This window comes from Heterodontus francisci, chromosome 5 (genome assembly GCF_036365525.1).
Source record: "Heterodontus francisci isolate sHetFra1 chromosome 5, sHetFra1.hap1, whole genome shotgun sequence".
In the NCBI taxonomy this organism is placed as follows: domain Eukaryota; kingdom Metazoa; phylum Chordata; class Chondrichthyes; order Heterodontiformes; family Heterodontidae; genus Heterodontus; species Heterodontus francisci.
The window spans coordinates 119549914-119562611 of NC_090375.1; positions in this window are offsets into that span (position 1 = coordinate 119549914).

Consider the following 12698-nt stretch of genomic DNA (forward strand, 5'->3'; position numbering starts at 1 on the left):
AAAGTATAAAAACATCTCAAGGCACTTCAAAGACATAATTCAACAAAAATGGATGCCCAGTCAATGAAGGAGCTAGTTGGAAGGCAAACAGGTGGGCTTTAAACAAGGTCTTACGGGAGGTGATGGAGGTGGAGAGGATTAGGGAGGGAATGCCAGAGCCTAGGCTGGGATTACTATAGGCATGATCAATAATTTTGGGCAAAGAGGCCATATTCAGAGAAATTCAATATTCTGTTGTGGGGGGTGGAGTGGTTGTAGGGCTGGAGAAGATTATCGAAATAGGGAGGGCCATGAAGTGATTTATTACCAAGGATACGAATTTTAAAAGTGTTATTTGAGGACCAAAAAGCCAAGGTAAGTCAGCAAGGAAATTGGTGAGTAGAAATACTGGTAGAAGTAATAGTTTACATTAGCAGAGCAATGAAAAGAGTAAATGGTAATAGCATTTAGGGAAGGAATAATCTTAGCGAGATATCTGATGACAGGAGCAGCAATCACAAGTGCAGACTCAGGCAGTGTTTTACCCTATAGTCAAGAGATTAGTATGATTAATATATATTCTAAATGGTTGTGTTACAATATTGGACAATATGGGTGCCGATGTGGCACTTGCCAGTTGTTAGGAAGGGATATATTATGTTAAGAATCAGAGCAAGTAGTAGATTAAATAGATTGGGAATATGTTTATGAATGTAACAAGCTTTTCTAATGACTATCCTTCATTTTCTAGTTTTTGCACACAGCTTGCAAGAAATGGCCATCTACAGTACCCAAAGCATGAAAAAACATTGCAGAATTGAAGCAATGTCAGAGGAAGGCCCATAGCGGCCACAGCTGTTTTAAGACATCAGCAAATCCTGAGGTCGCGGGGAGCTAGAAAATCGAGGGGCCTCAATATTGAGCCGCATATGTCTTGCACAGTTCTGATTTACATTTTTTAATCTCGTTCATTTGCTATTTGTGCACTGACCATCAGCTCAGGGGCCCATAGAATAAATTGATGAGTTGTAAATGGAGAGTTATATTGAGAAGGATTACTGAAAGAAAAGGAAGCAGTCAAAGATCACTGGATTAAAAAGAACAATGTGGGAAGAGTCTACAGATGAACAAAGAACAAAGAACAGTACAGCACAGGAACAGGCCATTCGGCCCTCCAAGCCTGTGCCGATCTTGATGCCTGCCTAAACTAACACCTTCTGCACTTCCGGGGCCCATATCCCTCTATTCCCTTCCTATTCATATATATGTCAAGATGTCTCTTAAACGTCGCTATCGTATCTGCTTCCACCACCTCCCCTGGCAGCAAGTTCCAGGCACTCACCACCCTCTGTGTAAAAAAAACTTGCCTTGCACATCCCCTCTAAACTTTGCCCCTCGCAGCTTAAACCTATGTCCCCTAGTAACTGACTCTGCCACCCTGAGAAAAAGCTTCTGACTATCCACTCTGTCCATGCCGCTCATAACTTTGTAAACCTCTATCATGTCGCCCCTCCACCTCCGTCGTTCCAGTGAAAACAATCCGAGTTTTTCTAACCTCTCCTCATAGCTAATGCCCTCCAGACCAGGCAACATCCTGGTAAACCTCCTCTGTACCCTCTCCAAAGCCTCCACATTCTTCTGGTAGTGTGGCGACCAGAATTGCACGCAATATTCTAAGTGTGGCCTAACTAAGGTTCTGTACAGCTGCAACATGACTTGCCAATTTTTATACTCTATGCCCCGACCGATGAAGGCAAGCATGCCGTCTGCCTTCTTGACTACCTTATCCACCTGTGTTGCCACTTTCAATGACCTGTGGACCTGTACGCCCAGATCTCTCTGCCTGTCAATACTCCTAAGGGTTCTGCCATTTACTGTATACCTCCCACCTGCATTAGACCTTCCAAAATGCATTACCTCACATTTGTCCGGATTAAACTCCATCTGCCATTTCTCCGCCCAAGTCTCCAACCGATCTATATCCTGCTGTATCCTCTGACAATCCTCATCATTATCCGCAACTCCACCAACCTTTGTGTCATCCGCAAACTTACTAATCAGACCAGCTACATTTTCCTCCAAATCATTTATATATACTACAAACCGCAAAGGTCCCAGCACTGGTCCCTGCGGAACACCACTAGTCACATCCCTCCATTCAGAAAAACACCCATCCACTGTTACCCTCTGTCTTCTGTGACTGAGCCAATTCTGTATCCATCTTGCCAGCTCACCTCTGATCCCGTGTGACTTCACCTTTTGCACCAGTCTGCCATGCGGGACCTTGTCAAAGGCTTTACTGAAGTCCATATAGATAACATCCACTGCCCTTCCCTCATCAATCATCTTTGTCACTTCCTCAAAAAACTCAATCAAATTAGTAAGACACGACCTTCCCTTCACAAAACCATGCTGTCTCTTGCTAATAAGTTCGTTTGTTTCCAAATGGGAGTAAATCCTGTCCCGAAGAATCCTCTCTAATAGTTTCCCTACCACTGATGTAAGGCTCACCGGCCTATAATTTCCCGGATTATCCTTACCACCCTTCTTAAACAAGGGAACAACATTGACTATTCTCCAGTCCTCTGGGACCTCACCTGTAGCCAACGAGGATGCAAAGATTTCTGTCAAGGCCCCAGCAATTTCTTCCCTTGCCTCCCTCAGTATTCTAGGGTAGATCCCATCAGGCCCTGGGGACTTATCTACCTTAATGCTTTGCAAGACACCCAACACCTCCTCTTTTTTGATAATGAGATGACTGAGACTATCTGCACTCCCTTCCCTAGGCTCATCATCCACCAAGTCCTTCTCCTTGGTGAATACTGATGCAAAGTACTCATTTAGCACCTCACCCATTTCCTCTGGCTCCACGCATAGATTCCCATCTCTGTCCTTGAGTGGGCCAACCCTTTCCCTGGTTACCCTCTTGCTCTTTATATATGTATAAAAAGCCTTAGGATTTTCCTTAATCCTGTTTGCCAATGTCTTTTCATGACCCCTTTTAGCCCTCCTAACTCCTTGCTTAAGTTCCTTCCTACTGTCTTTATATTCCTCAAGTGCTTCATCTGTTCCTCGCCTTCCAGCCCTTACAAATGCTTCCTTTTTCTTTTTGACTAGGCTCACAATATCCCGTGTTATCCAAGCTTCCCGAAACTTGCCAAACTTGTCTTTCTTCCTCACACGAACATGCTGGTCCTGGATTCTAATCAGCTGACGTTTGAAAGACTCCCACATGTCAGATGTTGATTTACCCTCAAACAGCCGCCCCCAATCTAAATTCTTCAGTTCCTGCCTAATATTGTTATAATTAGCCTTCCCCCAATTTAGCACCTTCACCCGAGGACTACTCTTATCCTTATCCACAAGTACCTTGAAACTTATGGAATTATGGTCACTGCTCCCTAAATGCTCCCCCACTGAAACTTCGACCACCTGGCCGGGCTCACTCCCCAATACCAGGTCCAGAATGGCCCCATCCCTAGTTGGACTATCTATATACTGTTTCAAGAAGCCCTCCTGGATGTTCCTCACAAATTCTGCCCCATCCAAGCCCCTAGCACTAAGTGAGTCCCAGTCAATATTGGGGAAGTTAAAATCACCCACCACTACAACCCTGTTACCTTTACATCTTTCCAAAATCTGTCTACATATCTGCTCCTCTACCTCCCACTGGCTGTTGGGAGGCCTGTAGTAAACCCCCAACATTGTGACTGCACCCTTCCTATTCCTGAGCTCCACCCATATTGCCTCGCTGCATGACCTCTCTGAGGTGTCCTCCCACAGTACAGCTGTGATATGACAGGAGAAACAACCAATAGCAGTCAGGAAGTAACAGAGAAAGATGGGAGAGATTAGCTGAGACATCAGGAAAAGAGTAACAAGAAAAATACATAGAAAAAGGGAGAACACAGACACTGATAAAGAAGGAAACAGAAATAATGGCAAAATAAGTAAACACATCAATTTACGGAGATGGGAAAATGAATTCCTCAAAGTTCTTACGATGAATCACAATAATAGAAACAAAATGGAAGATCCGGAGGTCCTTTCTGGAGAGGAAGTCATCACAAAGACCTGGTTAAATAATGACAATGGTTAGGCAAACACATTGATTACTTTGCAGAGATATTAAAACATCAAAATGGAAAGGGGTGTAAACTTTTATGTGGAAGATTGCACAACTATTATTGTAAATGGATCTATCTAGTTTGGGTATGGTTGAGAGACATGAGGGGAAGGCAAAAGATGATAGGCATTTGCTGCAGCTCACCAGGTCAAGAGAAGTGGTTGTCATAAAATATAACTTTGAACTAAATATGGAACTTTGTCATAAAATAAGAGAAGCACGTAAATGAACAGATGCACATTTTTTGAGTGACTTCATTTACCAGAGTTGGATTGGGAAATTTAAAAAAGGTACAGGGTTGTTTTCCTTAGAGCAGAGAAGGCTGAGGGGGGACCTGATTGAGGTATACAAAATTATGAGGGGCATTAACAGGATAGATAGGAAGAAACTTTTTCCCTTAGCGGAGGTGTCAATAACCAGGGGGCATAGATTTGAGGTAAGGGGCAGGAGGTTTAGAGGGGATTTGAGGAAAAATGTTTTCACCCAGAGGGTGGTTGGTACCTTGAACACACTGCTTGAAGGGATGGTAGAGGCAGGAACCATCACAACATTTAAAAAGTATTTAGATGAGCACTTGAAACGCCATAACATACAAGGCTACAGGCCAAGTACTGGAAAATGGGATTAGAATAGATAGGTGCTTGCTGGCTGGCACAGACACGATGGGCCAAAGAGCCTGTTTCTGTGCTGTATAACTCTATGACTCTAAAAGAAGTTAAAACATGATCCTGGACTCGATATTGGATTGTTTTGTGGAACAAATGTGCAGGTTATGTTGTTGAAATTGATATTAAATAACAACCAGAAGGTGGAAACACAATTCCAAGACAAAGATCACCTTGGAAACCAGGACCACATTATAATCCAGTTTAAGATGGCAAAGAGAATGAGTACAAAAGAAAGGCAGATATTCGGGGTGAGCTAAGGAAACTAGATTGGACCTACCTGGAGTATTTTGTACAATTCTGGTCACTATACTACCACAAGGATATCCAGGAATTGTGGCAGTGCAGAAAAAGGCAACTGAATTAATATTCAGCTTAAAGATTTTGAGCTATGAGGACAGGTTGAAGAGCTGAGGCTTGTTCACGCTGAAGAGAGGGCTCAAGAGAGATATTCAGGTATCAAAGATTCTTAAGTGAAATAAAAACAAGAAATGCTGGAAATACTCAGCAGGTCTGGCAGCATCTGTGGAGAGAGAAGCAGAGTTAACGTTTCTGGTCAGTGACCCTTCTTCAGATATATATTGAACTCTGGTACTATGTTAAAGGTTGTCACAAACCCTAGAATAGAGGACACAGGTACACGCTTAGAAATGAAAAGGTGTACACACACACTTTACATTTAAGTAATTTACAGAAGTACAGGAAGCTTCCACTTGATACAGTCAGAAGCTTTATAATATTAGAATAACAAAGAATTGTCATAATTACACCTTTTTTAATTTATTCATTTTTTGGATTGTGGACGTCATTTGGAAGGCCAGTATTTATTGCCCATCACTAATTACCCTTGAGAAGGTGGTGGTTAGCCAACTTCTTGAACTGCTGCAGTCCGTGTGGTGAAGGTGCTCCTACAGTGCTGTTAGGGAGGGAGTTCCAGGTTTTTGGCTCTGCAACAATGACAAATTGGTGATGTATGTCCAAGTCACATAACTTGGAGGGGAACTTGGAGGTGGTGGTGGTGTTCCCATGCACCTGCTACCCTTGTCCTTCTAGTTGGTAGAGATCATGGCTTTGGGAGGTGCTATCTAAGAAGCCTTGGTGAGTTGCTGCAGTCCATTTTATAGATGGTACACACTGCAGCCATATTGCGCTGCTGGTGGAGGGAATGAATGCTTAAAGTGGTGGATGGGCTGCTGGTTAAATGGATTGTTTTGTCCTGGATGGTGTTGAGCTTCTTGAGTGTTGCTGGAGCTGCACTAACCCAGGGAAATGGAGAGTATTCCATCAGACTCCTGACTTGTGCCCTGTGCTTTATTTCCCAGCCATTATGCTGGTACAACACCATTTCCTCATTTTGACTAAAGAATTAGGTGTGATCATTGTTAGGATGTGCTGGTATGTAAAATGTTAGTTAAAGACACAGCCAGTTACTCACAATTGTAATTTTAATTTAGTTTCTGCAAATGTGGGTGAGCTTTCTTTACCAACTATTTCTTCTGTTCAATTGTGTGAGTTATGGGGCTTTGTACAACAACTTTGAGTTAGATACTGCTACTCCCACCATACCCCTACACACAGTGGATGTCCCAATGGAACCCATTTTAGATTTAGAGATACAGCACTGAAACAGGCCCTTCGACCCACCAAGTTTGTGCCGACCATCAACCACCCATTTATATTAATCCTACACTAATTCCCTATTCCGACCACATCCCCACCTGTCCCTATATTTCCCTACCACCTACCTATACTAGGGGCAATTTATAATGGCCAATTTACCTATCAACATGCAAGTCTTTGGCATGTGGGAGGAAACCGGAGCACCCGGAGGAAACCCACGCAGACACAGGGAGAACTTGCAAACTCCACACAGGCAGTACCCAGAATTGAACCCGGGTCGCTGGAGCTGTGAGGCTGCGGTGCTAACCACTGCGCCACTGTGCCGTGTTACTTATAGGATTAAGAAGGGGATGAGAAGAAATGCAAGGATATTAGGGAATCTATGTTACATTAAAGGATGGGGTTCATATTTGTTACTGCCCTCCCAACAGCATCTATCAGAACTAGTGGACTTACCCTTACTATTTCGTGGAGCAATACAAGATTGAGGTTCACCAGGGAGGCAGTGGCAGAGTTTGTATCATATGCTTCAAGATGACTCCAGGCAAACTCCAAGGTGTGCACAGCCTGTACATTAGCAACATCAATCAGCTTGTGATGCACAGATGAAATAAGCAGGTAAATGAGGTTGTTCACCAGAACAAGCAGCTTCATCACTTACTCTTTGAACAATTAGCAACAGCACAGAGAGAACCCTAGGGTTTTTTCAAACGGTTGGATTCCTTAAATTTCAGAGGCTTATTGTATACATGAAGCTCTATGTACTTGCACACACAATACTAAGACTTTGATGAACCAGAAGATCTATATTACTGTCAATGTGCATGGTCTCTGTGAGCAACTTCAAAGAATTGTGCAGGTCAATGCCTGCTTCTCCGACAGCCATCATGATGTCAATTTTATGGCAACCCACCATTCACCATATATTTGCTCTGCAAAGGTTGACTTCAAGGAGACCAACGCAAGCTTAGGTCATGATGCTCTATGACAGCCCCATAAAGCTGCTGAGCAACAGGTACAATGAGGTGTAGGCATCCACCAGAGCCATTATCAAGCACACCATAAGCATGGTGAGCAAAGACCTAAGTTTAAGTTTGGGACACAATGCATGGTATTGAATAAGGAAGAGGGTGATGGGAATGTGCATGGCAAATCCCCGAGAGTAAGTGCAGCATGTCTGTCAGTGGCGATTTTAACTCAGTCACCTCATTATCATTTTACTTCCAGCTTTCCTGTCAGTGGCAGTGGGCATGATATGGACCAGCGTGATGCCATCTCAACTCCAGTATTAAAAAGATGCAAATTGGAGTTGGCTATAAGAGAACTGGAAGTGTCAAAATGGAGTCTGGATGGGCAAAGGCTGCATCCCGCTTCACTGATGCCTCCCTGGATGTCCTGCTGGGGACTGTGAAGAGTAGGAGAGAGAGAGAGATACTGTTCCCCGGCAACAGGAGGAAGAAGCCTGCAGCTGAGACCAAGAAGGCGAGGATGGAGGTAGAGGAGGTCAGCAGAAGAAACGTAGTGCCACACCTCTGAATTCAGCGGAGAAAGAACTTTTATGACCTAAGCAGGTTAGGAAAGATAAGTATAGTTGCACGTTCACCTACATCCTGATGTGCACATCACTCTACCCCCGCACTCTGCTTTCTCAAGCCTACTCCATCACATCACTCCTCACACCCACTTACCTTGCAGGTGCCCCCATCCATCTCTGTCTTCCTCACATCCCCATTTCTCCATCCACCATTCTCACTCACCCTCATCTTATGCAAAATCATTTCTCTCCCTCATAGTCACTCTCAGCGAGTGCATTCCATCCATCAGTTGTATATATACCTTTACACTCACTCATAGATCTGTTCTTTCACGCCTTGCAGAAGAGTACACAGAACACTAACGTGAGGGAGAGAACCGGAGGGGCCCTCACAACTGCAGAGGTGGTGGCACTGAAAATAAATGCAGTTATGGTATGCCTTGCTGTTAGAGATGGGAAGACAGGGAGCTCCCAGCTACCTGGTGACATGATTAAATAAAAAGCACTCACATGTCATATGCCACTTGGTCACGTTAACTTTGTTTCAACAATGAATGAAATATGCGGCTGGATTTTATCTTAGGTGGACGGGAATTCACCACCGCGTAAAAGTCAGTGGCGAACCCGCTCCCGCCTAGCCCGGGGATCCGTCCCGCAATTTACAGATCCCCGGGCTTTAATTGTTCCGAGGCAGGATTTCCACCCACTTCAGGGAGGAGGTCCCGCCTCAGTGAGCTGCTGGCTAATCAGCGGGCTGGCAGCTTTTAGTCCCAGCAGCGCCATCGGGACCAGCCCAGCCAACCAGATGGATCCAGGAACGAAGGTAAGTTGGGCATGCCTCACCAGGGGTTCGGTCCTTCCCTGGTGAGGCTGGAGTAGTCGTTTGGGGGGAGGGGGGGCGTCATGGGTCCTGGGGGTGAGTTGGGAGGCGGGGCAGCCCTCAATTGAGCACCCTGTGCCCAACTGCCATGGCCCCTCCTCCCCCCCCCCCCCCCCCCCAGGGCGCAGAAAGGCTGGCAGCTATCGCTGGGTGGCCTTTCACATCCCCAACACACTCACTTACTACAGGTAAAATACCCATGGAGGTGGGTGAGGGGCCTTAAGTGGCTGTTAAGTGGCCACTTAAAGGCTTTGATTGGCCACGGGTGGGTGGGCCACCCCTTGCCCGACCGCCTTAAAGTCGACCAGAGGCGGGTTGTGTAGGCCTCCCGGAGCCTCCTGCTCAATTTTACGTCACCCCCACGTCAACATCTGACCCGCTGGGATGGCGTAAAATTCAGCCCATGATCAGCTTCGTGATGATAGCTTGCGACGATCTTACCTTGCTGGGATAAATTCATATCTTTTATCTCGAACAGGCCTTCATGTGTGCAGCAGAAGTCAGTGGATGTGACAGGCGATGAGTCCCCAAAGGAGTGAGTCCTTCTGATGATGCACCGTCACAGGCAGGACTCATGTAGACCATGCGCTAGCTCAGCTACTCACCCTTCTGTGGGACCAGTAAGCCAGGTAGTTGGATTTTCACCTGGTGACTCAAACTTCACAAGTGACAAGAGCAGATGCTGGAGACAGAGACAACAGTGGAGTGTCCGCATTGGAGGGCACAGGACTCTCTAAGCGCTTCTCAATTGGACACAGATGCGATACCCCATGGGCCATCAATGAAGACAGTCAATTTGCAGCAGCAGACAGTGAGCTGCAAGGTGGACTCCTCCAATCTCTCTGCAATCATGGCACTGCCAGGCCTTCAAAGGAGTCTCACCCACGATTGCAGAGAGATTGGAGGAATCCATCTCAAGCATGAGGAATGTGATGTCGCAGGCCATTGAGATGATATCTTCCATGGACAGAGTGGCCAGTGCTATGAACCATCATATGTTCCAATCAAATGAGTCTGTGCATGTTTTCAACACCATTGTCTACTACCTTAAATAGGCTGACAGATACCATAACATTACAGGACCACACTGATCTGCACTAAAGTGTTCTCCAGCACAATGATCACAGTGAGGTGCATCTGGACCATGAGAGGGATGATAGCAACAGAGGTCATGGAAGTGGGGACTCCACTCAAATTATAGAGTCATAGAGAGATACAGCACTGAAACAGGCCCTTCGGCTCACCAAGTCTGTACCGACCAACAACCACCCATTTATACTATTCCTACATTAATCCCATATTCCCTACCACATCCCCACCATCCTCCTACCACCACTAGGGGCAATTTACAATGGCCAATTTACCTATTAACCTGCAAGTCTTGGCTGCGGGAGGAAACCGGAGCATCCAGTGGAAACCCACGCGGTCTCAGGGAGAACTTGCAAACTCCGCACAGGCAGTACCCAGAACCGACCCCGGGTCGCTGGAGCTGTGAGGCTGCGGTGCTAATCGTTGCGCCACTGTGCCACCCTCAGTGTTGCTGAGGACTGCTCATATTTTTAAATTACTTGTTCTTAGGATGTGGACAACATGATTAAAGCTATATTTATTACGCATCCCTATTTGTCCTAAATTCCTTCCACTTCTCACCCACAGCCCACCTCTCAGTCAGTACCCAACATGCTGCCTCATTTCCTGATGGCTGACTCTGCCCCTGTACAGATGCATTTGAAGCAGTCTTTGGTGGGACTCTCATGGGCTCCAAAATCCAGAGAACATCAGCCACAAGCATCACAACAGTCAGAGCAGGAATCTGAGCAGCCTGCCTCTATCTCTGCTGAAGCCAGACAGGTTGCACCATATAGGAATAGCAGAAAAAAGTAGAGTAAGACTTTGTAGTTGTACAGGGAATGCACATGGGTTGCGAGAAATTGTTTTTATCAGTTTATCTTCTTTATTTAGCTCACATTAATGTTATTCTTTATCGACACCTTCCCATCTTATTCATTCTTGGGTGCTGCATGGTAAGTGGCCTTTTAACTTGTGATGATGAATGTGAGGACCTGAATTGATGAGGACCAATGGGGGGTGTTACAAGACTGCTTCCGTTTCTTTTGTAAAATATGTCTTAAAGAACTTATAGTTGAACTCTGGACATTGAGTCATATGGAGATTGTTTTAAAAAATAAAAGGGAAGGTCAACGGAAGGTTGGCTGGTGGGCAGGTCTTACTGGAAAACATCAGTTTGCAAAGGGGACTTTTTTTTGTTTGAAGAGTTATTTACAAGGAAATTACAAGTCAGGATTTATGGTTGTCATAGGACTTGTTCCTGGAAAAAGTTGGTTTCCTTTTTGAACTGTTAAAAGCCAGTTGTTTCTTGGCCTAAAAACAGAAGGAAGGAGTTGCTGTGTGCCTGCCAGGAGAAGACAGCTTTCTCTCTTTGAAGAATCCCTGCATCTTTAAAGAATTCCTGCATCAAGTTGTACTGTTTCCCCCTGTATTTGAAGAAATCTTTACTGCTATATTGCTGCTATAAGACCTAAGAAAATTCCTTGTTGCTGCTTCCTGCTGTAAAGCCTGACTGGAGCTTTCTATGCTGAATCTTTTGGAAGCCTATCCAAACACATCATCAACAGCGCCTGGAAAGAACTGTTCTAGGAAGATTCCATTGACAGCTGCCTATTCGCCTTCAGAACTCCTCGCCAAAACAAAGGACTTCCATACCTCCTTTTCAGTCTAAGTGTTTTTTTTAATTCCTTCTATTACTTTGTAACAGCTGTAAACAAAAATTTCTTTATTTTTTCTGGTTAAGCGGTTGTGACTGCATGTGTGTGTGCGTGAGGGCTAGGATAAAATAAGGGGCTTTAATATTTCCATTTGTGCGTATTTTTTACTTAGTTTATAATAAATGGATAATTTAGTTGTTTATTAAAGAAACCTGGTTGGTGTGTTTTATTCTGGGGGAAAAATAGAGTAATAGAGTATCTGATCGACCGTTTCGGCAAGTGGGAAAATTTAAATATATGATGTGACCTGTGGAGAAGTGGGACTGAGTTAACAGTGCACTCCCCCCGCCTTGATTGTAACAGGGGGCAGAACAGGGGCAGGGGGACATTCAAGGAATGGTTGGTTGGTTGCAAGACATCTTTCCCTGTTGGCGGAGTGGGGAATGGGGAAGAGTAGCCATTGTATTTTCCGATATGGGTCCAGTGGCATCACTGGCAGCAATGTGAGCAGCAAGGGGTGCATTGCACCCTTCACCCTCCTTCTTCTCCTCTTCTTCTTCCTCTTTCCCCTCCGAATCATCCAAGGAGGATCTGAGCTCTTCACATGTTCTTCCTGCAGGTCCAACCCTCACTGTTGCTCAATGTAGTGCAAAACACAGCAAACCATGACCATTCCAGAGACCCTGGCTGGTGCGAACATGAAGTATGTCTCTTAATCTGTCGGCACACCCGAATAACATCTTCAGCATGCTGATAGCTTGTTCAGTCACACATCTGATGGTGATACGGCATTCGTTGTACCACTGTTGGGATTTCTAATGGGTGGCATGAGTCAAGCCTGCAGCGGGTTTCCCTTGTAGTCCAACTGACACCCCTTAAGTCTACTTCCAGGTGCAAAGGGAGTTTGGGCTGTCGCAAGTATTATAGCAGCTCCTCAGGAATCTTGTGCACACCAGATGGAATGGAAGCCCTTGTGGTTGATGAACACTCATGGGTGATCTTGGGCTGCCCAGATTGTCATGTGTGTGCAGCTGATGCTACCCTGCACCTGTGGGAAGGTAGCCAAAGCCTCAAAGCAGAGCACCCACTCATTCTGACTGACATCAACTGGTGGTGAAATTAACATAATTGCTGGCCCTGGCGAACAACCCATAAAGTCACTTGTGTT